This window comes from Peromyscus eremicus, chromosome 2 (assembly GCF_949786415.1).
Source record: "Peromyscus eremicus chromosome 2, PerEre_H2_v1, whole genome shotgun sequence".
In the NCBI taxonomy this organism is placed as follows: domain Eukaryota; kingdom Metazoa; phylum Chordata; class Mammalia; order Rodentia; family Cricetidae; genus Peromyscus; species Peromyscus eremicus.
The window spans coordinates 112,767,154-112,784,779 of NC_081417.1; positions in this window are offsets into that span (position 1 = coordinate 112,767,154).

Below are 17,626 nucleotides of genomic sequence, written 5' to 3' on the forward strand. Positions count from 1 at the left end.
GGGGAGTGACCTGGCCCCAAGAACGTGAGCGTGGGAGATCTGGCGCCAACACCCTGCCCCTTGCCACCTGTGACTGGTGGTAGAACTGGCCCTGAGGGAGTGGGAGAGCTGACCCTGCCCTTCACCAGCTGCAGCACTAGGAGAGCAGGCCCCACACCTCATCTAGGCCGCATGGTAGAGCCAACCCTGTTGGCAGGGATGTGGATAAGCCAGTCCCAAAGTTGTGAGCGTGGGAGAGCTGGCCTCATTATTTGTCCGTCATGTGGTGGGGTCGGGGGGGCGGGGGGGGGGGGGGGGGAGAAATCCCTCCTCACCCTTTGCCCCTCCCTGCCTGTGGCAGATTAGGGAGCTGCCCCTGCCCCTTACCAGCTGTGGCACTCAGGAAAGTGGGCTCTGCTCCTTGTCTGGACAGCACAGTAGTGCTTACCCTGTTGCCAGAGGCTTGGGTGAGCTGCCCCAAGAACTTGAGCTTGGGAGAGCTGGCCCCACCCCTCATCTGCCATATTATAGAGTGGGTGGGGGAAAGATGGTCCCCCCCATGCCTGTGGTGTGTGGGAGAGCTGGCCTGGAGGTGTGAAGATAAGAGCTGGCCCTGCCCCTCACCAGCTGTAGCATGTAGGAGAATGGCCCTTATACCTTACCTGGGCATGAAAGCCTACCCTGAGGGCATGAAAGCAGGAGTCCTGCCCCTTGCTCATGGCTGCAACGGGTGAGTGAACTTGGCAGAGCAATGCCAGAGAGCTCATTCTGGTCCTGAGGACCCGAGAGCTGGTGGCCTTACCAACCCTGCAACTACCCAGGCCCAGAACTAGGGTTGTGAGTTGGCCCACCCCAACACCCACCCCATCTGTGATCTGCTGGAGCACATGAAGGGGCTGGTCCTGCAGACACAAAGCTACAGAATCTCCAGGACACAGGACAATAGAATATCCAAGAAGAGTCCCAGTGAGGGACCAGCATTGATACTGTAACAGAAACTAGAGGCCTTGAACCAGACCAATTACTCTTTTGCAATGAACACTTGCAAGTAAAGATTTATGGACAAAAGTATGAACAGTGTGACTCACTGTGTCACACTACAGCTTCCATGACAAGATTTTTTTCTTTTTTTCTCTTAAATTTTATTTGATTTTATTTTGGGGGGGAAGGTTGCAAGGGCAGAGAGCCGATACAAAGGGACAGGGAGATGAATGGGATTGAAATGCATCATGTGAAAGACACAAAGGATAAATAAAGTTGAAAAAAAAGAAACAAAAACATGAAAAGTAAACGAAAAAGATACTAACAGTTTGGCAGGATTATTTCTGGACATAACAGTTTTATATTTTAGCCAATAAAATTCCATGTAGCTTTAATTTTTCTGCATTAAGAAGATTTATAATTTATTCTAAAAATGTGTTTACTAAACTGATCCCAAACTACTTACCCATTTTCTGAACAAAAGGAGAAATTTTTTAGCTGGTAAGCGCCATAAGAAAAGGAAATGGAGTAATGGGATGAAGGGGACCACAGGTGGAGAGCAGGTCTTTAACGCTGTGGAAGCCAAACAGGAATGTGATGACACACGGCTGAGACTCAACTAAAAGTTCCCAACCACTGGCAGGTCTAAAGACAGTGACATGGCAGGGGTAGGGTGGGTGGGGGTAATCAAAGACTGAAGAGGAGCCATGCTACATTTGAGGGACAGAAGAAAAGCAGCTGGCTGAAACAGGAGGAGGAGGGGAGAGAATGCCAGGAGGTAGAATCAGAAAAGGAAGGAAGGGCCAGGCCGCAGGGGATTGGGGTTGGGATGCCTGCCGATGAGAAGGCAGCCCTTGATGCCTGGTTCATTTATGATTCTTACCAGGGAACTAGTTAAACAATGCCTGTACTTCAGACTCACCGGTATGCTGAAATGGGTGTTGTTGAAACCTGCTAAACTGGAGATCATTTGCTAGGCAATACTACAAAACTAACATAGGTCAAGTGTTTCTGCTAGAAATCTAAGGTGTAGTAAACAATTCAGCCCCAACTGGGCTCAGCCACACTTGGCTCCCCATTCCTGGGTGTCCATGAGAAGATCCTTCCTTGGAGAAAGGGAAATTGATGACTAGGTTGCTGGTGGCCATGTCAGAGGAGCAGCAGATAGCAATTGACTTCAGGGGATCAGCCCACCAGAAAACAAAACCCTGATGAGTAAATCTCAGATAGGCAAGGCCTCGAGACCACAGACCCCAGAATGTCTTTTGCTTCTGCTGTGCCTTTACATGTTTGCCGCTGCCGTCTTCCTCTGGTATCTGGCGTGGTGTGAATGGGTGTGGGGAGATCCCCACTGCCTGTAATGTAGTGTGTTTATCTCATGGAAGCATCCCATTCTACTGGGCATTTTTACCTGTGGATTACTATGAAGATGATTTCTTCCTAAGCTGTACTGTCTAATTAATAATAATAATGTTAGTTTAAATAGAGTTTTGATGTCTGAAAATGTAACAAGGAAGTGCCACACAGCTAGGGCCTAGGAGTTTCACTTAAGGAACTGCAGGGATCACAGTTGAAGTTAATGATTAAGGAAAACAATGGAGTCCCAGGAGCCAGGCTGGCTCGAATTCTTTTCATCTCGATGTCGAAACACGTATTCACAGGGTTTGGTGTGCATCATAGCTGAAAAAAGCCTTAGAATGACTTCGGGTTAGATTGTTTTGATAACAGTTTTGAGGTGAAAAAACCCTAGAAAACAATCCAAAATTCAGAAAGACACATAGCCAAAGGACTCATTAAGGTCAGGGATCAGAAACAAAGCAGCTCAATTATTACTAGCTGACATACTTTCCTTGCCAGGATTGGTTAGTGATCAAAGATGATGATTAATTCCTTGTACCCATTTCTGCCCTTAATCTCCTGATATAAAATACTGTTGATGAGTGAGTACACACCCCAAAGATTTAAAGTAGAGCTGATTAGTTGTTTTTCATATGTAAAACTTCAGGTTTTTTATTCTTTTAAGATTCTTTATAAGATTACCTTTGAAGGTAAGTAATAAAGTGACTAATCCTTTCCTTGTAACTGCAAAATGCAGCATGCCAGAAAAAGAACTGTCTGAGAAAAATACCCTGCTTTCTCATACCCTGCTAATCTATAACAAGTTACTTAGATGTAAATGTATGTGGGTTCTTGGGATGATTTTGTTTTAATCATGTAAGGGAGATGAAAAACATGTTTTTACCTGTATTCATTATAATCATTCACTTGAAAAATAGAATGTAGCCACATTGTAATTTCTATATTGCCTGAAAGATTTTGTTGGGTATATAAGCTGTAGAGGAAAAATAAAGTTAGAAGAATACAAAAGAAGAATAAAGAAAAAGTCAGACGGAAACCATCAAGAGAGTATGTGTCTTTTCCCTTACCCCCTCAGATAAAAAAGTCATAGTATGCCTACTCTGTGGATTCCTTTTGAGGCCTGTGCTGCTGAAGTCTGCTCCCCAAGGCAGTAGTAATATGTGACCCCATTAATCTTTGCCCATCTTTTTTTCCTCACCTATCACAAAAGTCCCAAAACTGAGTTAATCTCTTCCTTACTTAATTACATTTGGTTTTGCTGAACTTATTTACAGAAGTTATTCAAGTCAGGAAAGGCTACCTCTCTAAGGCCAGCATCCCTTCTACTAGAGTCATAAAAAGGCGCTGTCCCCAGGTCCTGCCCCTCACCAGAGCAGCACGATAGAGCCAGCCCTGTTAGCTCAGGTGTGGGTGAGCCAGCCCCGAAGTTGTGAGGATGGGAGAGCTCTCCTCATTTCTCCTCTGCATTGGGATGGCAAAGCCTGTGGCAGGTGGGAGAGCTGACCTTGTGGTCATAAGAGTGGGAGAGCCATCCCTGATCCCCACCAGCTGCAACACTCGGGAGAGCAGGCCCTGCACCTCGCCAGGGCAGCACAATAGAGCCAACCTTGTGCAGGTGTGGGTGAGCCAGACCCGAAGTTGTAAGTATGGGAGAGCTGTCCCCATTTCACATCTGGTAAACCAAACCCACAGCTGCCCAGGTCCAGACCCAAGGATATGACTTGCTCCTCCCCCCATCATCCACCCCATCTATAACCTGCTGGAGCATGTGAAGGGAGCTGACCTGCAGACCCAAAGCTGCAGGATCTACACAACACAGGGCAACAACAGGATATCCAAGAGGAGCCTAAGTGAGTGCCCAGCATCAACAGGGTAGTAAAAACCAAAGGCATTGAACCAGACCAATGACTCTTGGCAATGCACAGTTGCAAGTAAAGATAAATGGACAAAGGGTTCACATCATGACTCACAGTGTCACACTGCAGCTTCCATGATGAGATTTTTAAGTTTTTCCCTTTTTATTTATTTTTTCCTTTTTTTCTCTTAAATTTTGTTTTATTTGTGGGGTATGCAGGGGCAGAGAGTGGATGCAAAGGGACAGAGAAATGAATAGGATCAAGATACATGATGTAAAAGACACATAGAATACATACATACATACATACAGATGCTGTCCCCAACCCCAACTGAGAACACAGCTCTCACCTCTTGCTTGAGATGTTTCCAGATCACAAGACCACAGCATTGGGAAAGACCGTGATGAGTATGTAGTTAATTCTCCTAGCCAATGTCTGACTACCTACAGCCTGTCTGCCAAGGCCTCTTGCATAGATGCCTCCCAGGAAGACGTTCAGAGATGAACAACCTAATTCAAAATCCAAACTGTCCATGGGTCATGGGCACAGTTCTTAACAGCCTGGAACCCAGGTTTGTTCCTTTGTAAATGTGGTGAAACCAACACTTCTGCAGAGTTATTTTGATTGCTCTAACAACTTGAAGCATTAGACATGCTTCTCCTTCTCCCTGCCCCCTGGTGATGAAAAATTAGTCCAGCTCATTATCGTCTCTGATTTCTGTCATCCCTTAGTCCCTTTAACAACCATTTTTGACACCTAAGTTTGATGTTGTTCCATTGTTTCTCAATTACTTTGTATCCATGGGTCATGACCTCCCAATGAGACTGAGGATAGCCACCATATTTTATATTTCTTGGGGTCCCCCAAAGGATTTAGGTCAATCCAGGGCGTGCAGCAATATACAGGGAAACAGTAAAACATGCCAAATGAAATGAGCAATCCATCATCGCCAGGGTAACTTAAAACCGGCCACACTCAATGACCTGCCATTTAATTGGAGTTTCCCGTAAAAGGGCCCCCTTCCTATGGTATCCATTTTCAAGTTAAAAAAAAAAAAAAAAAGAACAGAGTGCAACCCTTTGCTTTTAAAAAGAAATCTCTTCATGCACCTCACGTTTGCATTTGACCCATGACTTCATAACCAGCAGAAAAAAGAAAAGAAAGATTCCACAGACCTCCCTAAATTGTTCAACTCAAACATGGTTTTCTAACTCTCAGACAGGAGTGCTGATCCATAGATCTCCCCCTTCTCCTTCATTTGCTTACCCGTCTGTGAATTAAAGACTGAAGATTTTAAAAGGTTGATTTAAAAAGAAACAAAGTCTGTGTAGGAACTGTAAGGTTCTCCTGTCAAGGGGATACAGGTTAGAATACATTTGACCACAGCAGCTGAAAGGCAGAGAAGAAGTGCCATAAAGAATCTGTTGGGAGAAGTGGGATCACAGAGATGTGGTGCACTTCTCTTAAGTGCATATCACTTAACTGCATAATCAGCTTGTGTTCCCAAGAATTATGCAGTCTCTGTCTGGCCCCCATTAGACTGAATGTGTTGCTACTCCAGTTAATTGCATATCAGCAAATTGCATAATTCAGCTATATGCACCCTGAACTAAGTTCCAAATGCCATCCAGTACAATGTAATCAAACTAGGGAAGTGAAGAGCCGGAATACTTATGAGTTTCTGCCCATTTGTCACATTTGGTTTGGATAGTCTGTGCTGTGCAGCAGGCAGCCCACTGCTTATAGGCCTGGGTGCTCTGGATTCCTGTATGCCCCTCTGCAACAACAGCACCATCTCCTGTAGTCCCCACACCAAAATTAATTAAAATGTGCCCAAGAGAAAACAGGACGTCAGCATGTGAAAATCTGATTAAAAAGTCAAAACTCTGACTCATAGCTATGGTGCTGTCATCCCCAAGACCAGCATTAGTGACAAGGGAGGGCAGAAAAAGCACAAGCTACTCTGGGTTCTGCCATCAACTTGCTTAGCAAGTGTCCTCCCCACCCACCCACATAAACACATAGATAGATAGATAGATAGATAGATAGATAGATAGATAGATAGATAGATAGATAGATAGATAGATGTCAGAGACAAAGAGTCCATCAAGCTGAAACACTTCAGTGAGCACCAGTGGGAGCTGGTAAGGGAGATGAAAAGAAGTAAATGCCACCAGGTCTTTGGGAAGAACTTGAAAAGATGTGTCCTGGTTTGGGTTCTGATACTTGATTTATTTATTTACTTACTTACTTACTTACTTGCGAGCGTGTGTGTGTGTGTGTGTGTGTGTGTGTGTGTGTGTGTGTGTTCACATATGCATGCAGGTGCTTGAGGAAGACACCAGATCCCCTGGAGCTAGAGGCAGTTCTGTGCTGAGACTCCATAGGGGTCCTCTGAAAAAGCAGCAAGTTTTCTTAATCATCGAGGCATCTCCCCAGCCCTTTGATTCCTTTTACTAAACTATTTTGTTACATTTATTTAGTATGGACGTGTGCAGATGTGTGTATGGCACTGAGCTTGTGGAAGTCAGAGGACAACTTGCAGGAGTTGGTTCTCACAATGTGGGCTCAACCTCTGGTCACTAGGTTTGTACCTAATTGGCAAGTACCTTACCCTGCTAAGCCACCCTGGCAGCCCTTGGTTTCATTTCTACTTTGTAAAAACCATGCACCTTCTTGAATCCACATGCACAAGGGCATACAAGGAGGTCCTTAGTAGGTTGCTTGTTGGGCAGAAATAACAGGACATCCACGGCCATCAGCAACAAGTTTGGGGGTTGGTTTTGAAAAAAATACTTACTACACAACCTCCACTAGCCCAAGTGGGGCTGCCTTGCAGGTGCTGCATTGTGGAATCCCAAGGAAATGCCCATATGCCAGCTGGCACCCTTGGGCTGCAGCCAAAGACCTTAGTCTCCCTTCGCTCTCTGCAGATTTCGGTGCACAGATAGATACCTTACTGCCGGTATATCTAGTAATCCTCAGTACTACCTTTCTGACACCTTTCTTACCTATCAAGTATTCTTCTGAACCATCTGTAGGATCTCTAAGTCACCTGAGGAGATAACTGCAGAACGGTTAAAGAATAGATTCATCATTCAGTTTCTTACTAGCTTTACTATCCTGGGAAAAGCACTCAGTCTCACGAAGCCTTGCTTTCCGTTACTCAAACAATGAAGCCAACAATAGTACCTACCTTCTGAGGCTCTGCAAGGGTTAAATGGGAGTGTTTGTGTAATGCATTAGACACAGTGCTAAGTGGTGCGACCATTTACTAGCGCGGGGGTTCACGTATTACCCAAGATAAACAACGATGAATTATGCATCAATATGTTTACCGAATACTGAAGTAAGATTTGTTTCTGCAAGCGTTTGGGCTTTCGACAATTGAATCTACATTTTCTTTGGCTCACTTAAGTGACTAATAAAGGCCTTTGAGTTTGGGACGAGGATCCCATGATGTATAGTAGAACGAGAGCGTAAGGGGTTCTAGAAAACTGGCAGGAGGGGCTGGAGAGATGGCTCAGTGGTTGGGAGCACTGGCTGCTCTTCCAGAGGTCCTGAGTTCAATTCCCAGCGACCACATGGTGCTTTCAACCACCTGTAATGAGATCTGGTGCCCTCTTCTGGCCTGCAGGGTCACGTGTAGGCAGAACACTGTATACATAATAAACAAATAAATCTTTAAAAAAAAAAAAAAAAGAAAAGAAAAGAAAACTGGCAGGAGGAGTCACTCGGTATTTCTACTCCAACCAATTGCAGGGGATGCAGCCATGTTCAGTCGTCTGAAGAGACAACGTCAGGATGCCTGGAGAAGCTCACCCAGCAAGGGAGATGAAATGGCAGTGGAATTCATGCACAAGCTCAACTGAGCAGCTGTTCCAAATGTGAGCATCAACTACTTCCCATCAGATAAACCAAAACTCTGTGAAAATATTTAGTGTAACATTCGAAGCCTTTCAAAATGTGGTTCATTCATCGATAGCCCCCAGCACCAAGTACAAAACCTGGTGGAATGATGCGTTCAATAAACAATGGTTGAATAAGCTAATTAAATAATGACTCCAACCTTTGTTTCCAACTTCATCTTCCACTGTCTCCCAACATGAACCCTTCACTGCACTGAGGCTCATCTACTTCTACTTTCATAAACACTGACTCACTAGTTCCTACCTCCAAGCCTTTGCTCACAAACCTTGTTAAACAGTCCATGTTCACTCATTCTTCTCCTAGGCAAATTTTCTGTGCTTTGGAAGGCAACGGTTTTGAACTTTTAACTCGGCTAAGCTGGAACCACATTTCCCAGGATCTTTCCTGCATTCATATTGACCCAAAGAAAAACTCACAAGAGTTCTGGAGAATTAAGGTCTCGATACACGTGGTGGCTGATGGGAGCACAGCTGCTCACAGGTTCCCCCAGGTCCTTGCTCTCCTCTGCTCCCGCACCCGCTTGTCTCAACAGCTGGCCTCACTGACCAGGTACAGCCAACCTTCCATGCCCTTCTCCACCAGTTTCTTTCAGTGATTCCACTCCAGCAGCTGCCTACACGTGGCCTCCCAGAATCCCTTTGAAAGTTCCTGTTCACCAACCAGGATAGCTAGCATCTCAGGGCAGAGGCTAGATACTATTGTTATTTCTGATTCTCAGTCCCCTTTCTGGACCTGCCTTTTCCAGTTCCTCTCATAGCATCTAAAAACTATAATAAATCACTTTTCAAAATACTCAGTGGTTCTGCTTTTGGATCCAGCCTGCACACCATTTATGCAACCACTGCTTTTTGATGCATTATCTACCTACTCCAGAGTAATTTCTTTGCCTGGTTTTGGCATGATGTGTTTGCTTCCTTCACTTCTATCAACCACATCCTGCCTTCTATTGCATTTGTGTGTGCATGCTTAAATACATAGTTGGTATCCACAGAAGTTTAATGAGTAGATGAGACTGTACATGGTGTCCCTGTCACCATTGTCTCCATGACCACTTAGAGGAAAATTTATTTTGATGGGATCAAAATCACTCCCATTAAGCTTGAGCTCAGCCTTAGATTCTTTTTGGCACAATTGGAGCTGGCACAGATGAAACCCATCTTCCTTTTTATGGTGGTGGTTGTCTTTCAAGACAGGGTTTCTTCGTGTAGCCCTGGCTGTTCTAGAATTATCTCCGTAGACCAGGCTGGCCTTGAACTCACAGAGTTCTACCTGCCTTTGCCTCCTGAGTGCTGGGATTAACCCAGCTTCCTCATTTAAAGCCCCTGAGTGTGATGATTTACATTTCATAGGCAAATCAAGCAAAAACAAAGGAATGCAGAACATGTGCACATAAAGTTCAAGAGGTGTCAGTCCTCTCTCAACTTCCTGCGCCACTGTCCTACCTTTCCCGTGGTGGGCAGACAGTACATATTTGTTGAGGATCAGTGGAGTCTTCAGAAAATGAGCTATATATGCTCTACAAATCCCATGACTCACAGAGATCCCTCCTTGTGAACAGTCAATAGGTAATAGGTCAGCTGACACTCTTTCTGCATTGTAGAGCCTATTCAGTCAGGAGTGGTGGTGCACTTCCGAATCCCAGCATTCAGAAGGCAGAGGAAGGTGGATCTCTGTAAGTTAGAGGCGAGCCTGGTCTTCATAGGGAGTTCCAAGACAGCCAGGGCTACAATGAAAAACCCTGCCTTGAAAACCAACCAACAAACAATAACAAAAATGTGGGCATGAGGGGAGTTATTCAGCCATAACCACCCTTTCTGAACTAAAGAAGACAAAGTATAAATGAACCCAGACAATGACAAAAAGCAACAAAACAAATAAAAAAAATGTCACGTCCAGTATTAGAGAAGAAGGGACCTTCACAGCGCTGCCCAACCCCAGTGTTCTACATCACTTCTTGAGGGTCCCATAAGATAAGAACTGTGAAGAAGAAAAATAGTTTGACGGGAAAGTTTGGGTCCAAGGGAGCCAGGGAGAATATTAGGTAGGAAATATGGGGCCCAGGAAAATTACTGGACAGAACTGGACACCTGGAACACGTTTGTTGACTTCCCCTGTATTTTACTTTTCTCTACCATTCAAAGGACCACTAAGGTTTGGGTAACTACTAAATGTGAGATCTTATCACCTTCCTTCACATTTTGGATATACTATCATAAAATTGGTATACTCCCCACAAAATTTTTCTGCTAGATGGAAAGACAACATGAAAGACAAATATTACTTTTCAGCATTAGAGAGAGATTGAATACAAAACTTCACATAGGTACCTTCAGCTCTTGCCTTTAAATTCAATATCTTTTAAATTTGATTTTATTGTTTGTATGTATAGGGTGTGGGGCCTGCATATATGTATGTGCACCAAGTGCATTCCAGCATACCCTCAGAGGCAAAAAGAGGTGCCAAACTCCTGGAACCGGAATTACAGATGGTGGTGAGACACCATATAGGTTCTGGGACTTGAACTCAGGTCTTTGCAGCCAGGACTCTTAACCACTGGGTCAGTTCACCAGCCCCACTGCCTTTTTAATTTTATTTAGAGACAAAGCCTCAACAAGTTGCCTAGGCCAGTCTCAAGCTTGTGTTCCTCCTGCTTCAAGCTCCTCAGTAGCATGTTAGTGTCTGCTCTAGTTAGATATCTGATGTGTGTTTCAAAAAAAAAAAAAAAGCAAGGCTGAGTGGTGGTGGCACAAGCTTTTAATCCCAGCACTCGGAAGGCAGGTCTCTGAGTTCAAGGCCAGCCTGGTCTACAGAGAGTTCCAGGACAACCAGGACTACACAGAGAAATACTGTCTTGAAAAACCAAAGTGAATAGATAGATAAATAAATAATAAAATAAAAGCAAGGACTGGCAGAATGGTAAATAGGAATACTTGTTGAACAGATGAATGAGAGGTTTATTTGTTTATTTTGTGTTTGTCCATGATGTATGTGTGTGTGTGCGCGCGCGCAGGTGTTCTGGTGTCATGTGGAGGTCAGAGGCCAACCCTAAGTATTGGTCTTCAGCATGTTTGGGACAGTCTCTTTTATCATTCCCTGTTCTATATGCCAGGCTAGCTGGACTACATTAGTGTCTAAATTTGCCTTCTGTTGTGGGAATAAACACCATGATCAAAAGCAACTGGGGAGGAAAGAGTTCATTTGGCTTACACATCCTAATCTGGTACTGAGAAATGTAGAAAATGGTATAAATTTCTAAGACAGCTCTGGCCTGAAACAATAAATAGCAAGGGACAGACCCATCTGGAATCAATGCCATTAGAGAGTATATGGCAGATGGAACTGGACCATAACAGACTCTTGGGTCATGGACTGCTAGCTTGTGGACATTCCCTCCTACCTAGGACTGAAGGGACAAAGGAACAGTTGGTGCAAACATGGAAATGGAAAAAGAAAGTAATGATCAAGGCCTGTATAGGAAAAGTCAGGGGAAGAAAAACAAGAAGATGAAATACTTAATTATTCTATGGGAAAGGTAGCATTGATGGAGCATCTATTCCATTTTGAAGGGCACATTCATATTTGTTATTTTATTTAATCTTCACAAAACCTCCACTAAGTGAGTATTATTAGTCTCATTTTTACAAAAGAAGAAATTAAACATCTAGAACAATCAAGTAATTGCTAAAAGGCAGATTCAGTAAATCTGATTCCAAAATTCACAGTCCATTGCTTCTTTTTGCACCCACAATAATCTCAGCCCCTCTCTGAGGAGGAGCACGTTTCCACTAAGGCAAGGAGGATCCACAGAACTATCTGTGGGAAGCAGGAAGCAGTGCTGTGGAAGGTGCCGAGTGATGCCATCAGGCAAAGCTGCTTTTGTATTACAAGTTGTCAATAGACAGAATATGGGTTTTTTCCTCTAGCAGATGGTACCTGGGTGTCATCTGCCATCTTGAAGCCTCTCAAAATAGTTCTATGCTCTTGGAGAATTGTTCCTTTTATTATCCTGCAGTTCATCCCCCTCTTTATCTCTGCTGCCTAGTTTTGGTATAAGTCCTATTGTATCATGTAGGAGAACTTCAACACTTGCTTGTTGTGGCTTCCCTATGCTTCATCTGTTGATGTCCACCTTTGACTCTCCATATTCTTTTGATTTCACATATGGGTACTGTATTTACAGCAATTCCACCTTCCTTTTCCTCCCACATCCCCATTCCCCCTGAAACTCATAGCCTCCTTTTTCCTTAAGTATGATTGTTACATATACACATTTGTGTGTGTGTGTGTATACACTAATCAATAAATAAATTTAACTGCTATGTCCACTTAACTGCTAAGTCCATTTAGTATGTATATGTATATATGTATATATTAATGAATATATAAATACAATCTGCTAAGCCCTTTTATGTTACTCCTATGTATATGTGTTTAGGGCTGACCACTTGGTGGTGGATAACAAATTAGAGGGCTCATCCCTGAGGAGCACTGATTGTTCCTCTCCAAGAAGTCATTAATTGTCTGTAGCTCTTCATATAGGGGTAGACCCTTGCGAGATTCCCCACATCTACATTGGCATGTTAATTGGTATTGTTATGGCCATAGTGTTGCTATTTCATGGGTGTAGCTTCCCTGACATGTCTAAAAGACACACAGTCTCCCAGCAAGACATTCTGGTCATCTGGCTTTTACAATCCTTCTGGCCCTTCTTCTACAATGTCCCCGAGCTCTAGGTGCAGGGCTTGTGGGTAGGTATGAGTTAGGACAGGGGGCCTCACAGTCAGTTGTTCCTTGCATTTTGATCAGTTGTGGCTGTCTGTAATTGTCTCCCTCTGCTGCAAAGAGCCACACTTGCCTGTGGGTGTCAGTGTGAGTGTTTAGACTACAGTTAGAAGTCATACTGGTTTAGGAAAGTGGTAGTAGTGGGATCTCCCTTAGGTTCTGTGGCCTTCCCAGCCATGGGTTCTTGACCAGGTTTACAGTACCAGGCACGAATTCCCTCCTATCAAATAGGCCTTATAGTCTACTTAGACAGCTGTTTGTGATGCCCAGGATGTAAGTGCCACTATTGCACTTCTGGGGCTATCTTGCCATTCTGGCGATTGTTGTAGTTCATAGGCCCAGAGGGGCATCAATTGGTGATTGAATAAAGAAAATATGTGATAAAACACAATGGAGTTTTATTAACCCATGAAGCCATTCCTATTAACTAATTTTGGTGTTCCCACTCACTCAAAAATCATCTTTTGAACAGTTATGTTCAATGCACTGTCCTAAGTGCAGAGAAGTCTGCAGAGTCCAGGATGAAGTCCTTGCCTCTGTCAAGCCAACAATACAGTATGGCAGACAGGAAGAAAAAAAAAAAAACAAAACAGACCTAATGCCAGACAGCAATAAGTGCTGTGAGGAGAAATGAAGGAGCAGAAATTCAGAGAAGGGCTGGAGAGATGGCTTAGTGGTTAAGAGCACCAGCTGCTCTTCCAGAGGACCCAGGTTCAATTCCCAGCACCCACATGGCAGCTCACAACTGTCTGTAACTCCAGTTTTGGGGAAATCTGACACCTTCACACCAATGCACATTAAAAAAAAAATAAGTTAAATAAATTATAAAAAAAGAAAGAAAGAAAGAAAGAAAGAAAGAAAGAAAGAAAGAAAGAAAGAAAGAAAGAAACTCAGAGAAGAGGATTAGGGCAGAATGTTTGAGAGAATGATCAGGAATCATACTGGAGACCCGAGTAAGTGTGCACACAAGTCCTGTAAGCCGGGGGAAAGAGGCCTCAAGCAGAGGAAAGCAAGAACAGTGTCTGGCCTCTGACACGGAAGACGATTGTTTGACTCCAGCTGTTTCGGGGGCACCCAGGCAGGGGGATCGGGATCTGTCCCTGGTACATGGACAGGCTTCTGGGAATCCGGTGCCTGTGGTGTGAGTGAGAAGGGGCTTGGACCTGCCTAGGCTCAGTGAGCTGGGCTCTGCTGGCTCCCCATGGGAGACCTCGATTTGGGGGATGTGGGGATGTGGGGTGGCTTGGGAAAGAGGGCTGGGGGGTGGGAGGAGGGATGAGGGGGGGTCTGTGGATAGCATGAGGAGTGAGTAGAAAATTTCTTAATAAAGAAAAAAAAAAAAAAAGAATAGTGCCTGGAAGAAGGAACCCATTGGTATGTATGAATGTGACAGCCTCTAGGGCAGTATCAGAAGAGTGACACATACTCATTTAATTTTATCTCTGTAGCTACTGTGTGGAGAATATCCTATTGGAGTGTAAGAGCACAGATGTGCATAATGGGCCAATAAATGAGATTTAATAAACAATAAGTCCCTTTCTGAGACCTCTAAAAAGATATGATATAGTAGTAGGTTAATTTCTATCATGTCTCACACTTCAAGTTTCTCAGTCACAGACTGGATAGAGAAGGCACACCTCCTTCCTCGGGGATCTACACTGCAATAGTAATAGAGTAATTGAGTAACATCCAAAGCTTGACTCTTCCTAAAGTCAAAGATGAGACTTGGAGTTTTCTTTATCACACCCTCTTACATGGAATATTAGCTCATGTGATTAAAGGCTCCGAAAACCACATTTTCTAGAGATTTTTGGTAAAACATTTTTCTTTGGGATACACAGTCCAAATAGCTCTAACCTCAATCATTTTTCAAGTTTTAATCTCTACATGCTTGGCGTAGTCTGATAACATTGACAAGTTAAAAGCAACAGTGTGTTGTGTGGCTCGAGACTGCTTGCAATAAAAGGTAATTTAGGCAGAGAGTCTACTGCTGCCTCACTGAAACTTTTCAAAACTGATTAGATAAAAATCTCGAGAGAGCTTTGGATTAAAAGCAGCAACAAGCCCTGCAAGTAGCAGCCTCCCTTCACCCAAGACTCTCAAAGTGGGGAGGTGCCGATAAGACTAATTCTTGAGAAAAGAGAGACATTTTTGGTCTTTATTACACCCAGTAGCTGCAGATAAGGACAATTATGGAGATAAGAAAGTGGAGATAAGGAAAACTTAGGTAAACATGTCTAAAGAAGGCACATGACTTCCCTTCCAGAGACTTTGAACCCGATGATTTGCTCATTACGTAACCACACTGTAGTGAAGGTGTAAGGAAACTCTGGTTCATCCCAGGTGGACTTAATAAATTCCTGAGTCTAGTCCATCCCTTTAAAGAGTGACAACTGTTATAGATAGCGTCATAGAGACTTTCAATATGACCTGGTGCCATTAGCCAGCCCTAGCCACACAAAGACAGAGGGGCTCATAATGGTCACATGTTGAGTCACAAAAAACTCAAGCTCATTTGATTCCAATAGCTGTGCTTTTCCTCTTGCTACTGGGATGCCAACACTGCTAACATTTCCCTAAAGCTTATCTATTGTTTCAATGATCATAGCAAAAAGCACAGTGGATATATCTGGAGAAAAAAAAGGAGAATAAGATTAAGATGCATGTGGGTTCTTTGTTCTACTTCACTCATCTTCCACTGTGTCAAATATATGCATGAAAATAATGCACTTTTGTTGTCAAAAAAATGTTAAGAAGCCCAAAGACTAACTTGCAATCCTACCACCTACAGATATTGATAGCTTCATTTGTCCCTGGCAAAAATACACAGAGCCAAACAGTCTGGTCCCATTGAGTATCTCTCCCATTGCCATACAAATACAATCCCCTTTTGGGACATCAGTGTGCTAGAGATGACAGATAAAGAGTAAGCCTTCTGGTTTTGGCAATAATCACTTTTAATCTCATGTTGGTATTCATGAAACATTTTTGGCATTTATGTCTCAAAACAAAACTACCATGACCACAAACCACAGAACAGAATTAAATCATTCAAGATACATGATGAGCTTAGCACAGTGATTGCATGTGGGGAACAACTTTTAAGAAGTTAACATTTGGAATTTTAAGATTTCTACACCTTATCATTTTTACAAGTGTTTTTCTTAAAAATATTTTCTAGAAATGTAAAGTTGTGTCCTCTGTCAGACAGTAACTTAGCTTTAAGAGAACTGGTGTTTTGAGGAAGAATCTACATGATGCTCTAAGACGACACAGGAACGAGTAATTCTTACCACACTGAGCTTAGCTGAGCATTGTTCCAAACCTCATTTTAGCTACTCAGAGCCGCTCAGGACTCAAGGGCTTGGAAGGTGTAGCTCAGTGGTAAGGGGACTTGTCTGGGCTCAGTGGTAAGGGGACTTGTCTGGGCTCAGTGGTAAGGGGACTTGTCTGGGCTCAGTGGTAAGGGGACTTGTCTGGCACGTGCACCACTGGCTGGTGTGCCAGGGGGTCCTTCTATGTATCCCAGGCTGGCTGGCCTCAGAACTCAGTTTGTAGCAGAAGCTGGCCTCAAACCTTTGATCCTCCTGCCTGAGACTCCTGAATGCTGGGATTGTGGGCATGTTATGCTCTCCTCCCCCAAATTTATCTAATTAGTAACTTTCTTCATTTTCTAAATCTATTTGCCCCTCTTTCCCTCTCAGCAGAAAAAAAATGAAGACCGTATGAACGAGTGCCCTCTTAGAATCAATCACCTCTCCCAGCACGCTGTCTGGAAAGCAACTAGATAACAGTCAACCATTTGACATACTCTGTCACTTGGCCTTGCTCCTTCCCTCCCAATATGTACAGCCTGCCCTTTTCTCCAGAAGCTTTACTCCTGTCCCAGAGGCCCTCAGAAGTGAGGAACACCAATCAAAACCAATATAAGCAATGGCTTGTGGACAGCGAAGAGCAGTCTCTGCAATGCATGGTTCACGTTTAATCTGCACCAAGGAAATTGGGAAGTTACCACAATTTTCTTTAAACTTGGGTTTGGATTGTTAGACTTCACTTCTTCTCCATTACCCTGTTTAACTGACACTGCACATATGAACAGCACTCGGGAGGCAAAGGCAGGCGGATCTTTGTGAGTTCGAGGCCAGCCTGGTCTACAGAGCGAGATCCAGGAAAGGCGCAAAGCTACACAGAGAAACCCTGTCTCGAAAAAAAACAAAAACAAAATAAAACAGGCTTTTGAATAACTCGGTGTGAAGGTGTTTGTCCTGCAAGCCTAGGAACCTGAGGTAGTGTGCGGGCTAGTCTTATGTCAATTTGACCCACAAACTAGTTATCTGAAAAGAGGAAACCTCAGTTGAGAAGATGCCTCCATAAGATCCAGCTGTAATGCATTTTCTTAATTAACGATTGATGGGGGAGGGCCCAGCCCCCAGCCCATTGTGGGTGGTACCACCCCTGGGCTGGTGGTCCTGGGTTCTATAAGAAAGCAGGCTGAGCAAGCCATGATAGCAAGCCAGTAAGCAACTTAACTCTGCGGTCTCTGCATCAGGTCCTGCCTCCAACTTTCTGCTGTTTTAGTTCCTGTCCTGACTTCTTCGAAGATGAACAGTAATATGGAAGTGTAAGCCAAACAAACCCTTTCCTCTCCTACTTACTTTTTGGTCATAGTGTTTCATCGCAGCAATAAAAACCCTAACTAAGACAAGGAGATTCCAAATCTAGGGCAAAAGTAACTGGTC